The sequence below is a fragment of the Rhipicephalus sanguineus genome, unplaced genomic scaffold (genome assembly GCF_013339695.2).
Source record: "Rhipicephalus sanguineus isolate Rsan-2018 unplaced genomic scaffold, BIME_Rsan_1.4 Seq465, whole genome shotgun sequence".
NCBI classification, from domain to species: Eukaryota; Metazoa; Arthropoda; class Arachnida; order Ixodida; family Ixodidae; genus Rhipicephalus; species Rhipicephalus sanguineus.
Window position 1 is genome coordinate 23,138 of NW_023615311.1, and position 1,683 is coordinate 24,820.

Genomic DNA, 1,683 nt, shown 5'->3' on the forward strand with positions numbered 1-1,683 from the left:
TTATTTGTTTCTCTTTTTTGCCTCTTCTTTCTCTCCTTGTCTTTCTCTGTATCCTTCTCTTGCCCATAGCAACACAGTCATATAATTCATAACCGTTTGTTCTGATAGCACGCCTTCCCGCAGAGTCGTCTGCGCGAGCAGTCATTTGTTGAGCGGCGTGACCGCGGACCCAAGTGCTGGAAGAGGGGATTGATTCCTCCCGTGCCTAGCCATGCGTCGCTTTGCAGTTTTCGGAAAAAGGGCATCCTGGGGGTTGAGCCGATGCCGGGTGACTGGACCTTTAATGGGACAATAAAGAGCAGAACGACTTTTCTCCTATTAGTAAAGCACTCTTTCATGCTACCAAAAACACGATTCTTGCCTCGAGAAGACGCTGAGTAAGCGAGAAAACGCGCAAAACAAAATGGGGGTGGCGACGCACCTTGAAGTTTACGCACCATTCACCGTGACGTCACATGTTTTGACGGTGCCTACTAGGACTACGTAGTTCCTAATCGGTAAATATAGAGTACATTGTCGTCTGAGGGGGCCATAGGCTTAACATACCGAGTTTGGAGTAATTTTCTCGAGCCAATTGAGCCAAAGTACGATACGTGCGCTTTGAAATCTGTGATGTCACGCGGCGAGATTTCCCGCGAGATTTCAAAATGAGACTTTGAAATTGATTTTCTCCTCTAATAATAAACCTATGATGGCAAAATTAACGAAATTAGAGTTCTCGGAGAGCAATTTATCGATCTAACCGATTCATTACTTCTCGTTAGGTTCCCGGGCATAGGCAACCACATCCTTTAGCCCCGGCGTCATGTTGACGGCACCCTTGGTCTGACATCCGCCGTGACAGTTGCAGCTGTGATCTATTCCTGGTGAAATTACGGGATACCCGCACGCACTTCTTTGAACTGCAGCAGAAATATACTCTCTGAATATTATACCGAGGCTTCGAAATCTCACAGTGCTGTGCCTTACGCACCGGTCAGACCATCAATTTTGCGATGCCGGATTTGTGCACTCTAACGCAAGAATCTTCACAGCAGAAGCGTACAAGGTATTAGCGGCCGTTAAACACATTGAAGAGTTCAAACTACAACGTGCAGTTATATCGCCTTACGGTTTGAAAAATCTGAAAATCAATATGCTATCCTTGCCTTGCTTTGCTCACTCTGATTTACTATTTACGCACTAAAACTGCACATTGTAATGTGCTGGGTACGTGCCAGGACACCACGAGAGCGGGGAAAATGCATTGGCGGCCCAGCTAGCTGCATGCGTCCACGAAAACGCTGCCGGTACATCCAAAGCTGTCCCGGCGCTAGACAAAAAAACGCTTCCCAAGATAAAGCTCCGCCCTTACTGGCAGCGCTTATCAGACAATAAAACAGAAAATGAACTGCATTTGGTAAAACTATACACCGATATCAAAAGCACGTCGTCCAGATGTCACACTTTGCTGGCTTAAAAAAAAAATAGGGGATCTTTAGCTTCGCCCTTACCAGTTGAACGCGATAGCAATATCCGCACGCACGCACGTACACTTAAACACACACACATACACCACTTGTATGACAACGGTGTTTTGTGTGTCCAAAGTACGAGCGAGTATTGTACAATAGAAATTATGGTCTGGAAAATTGATACAATTCTACGCTTTACTGCCTCATTCTGATATTATTGCTCGCGATC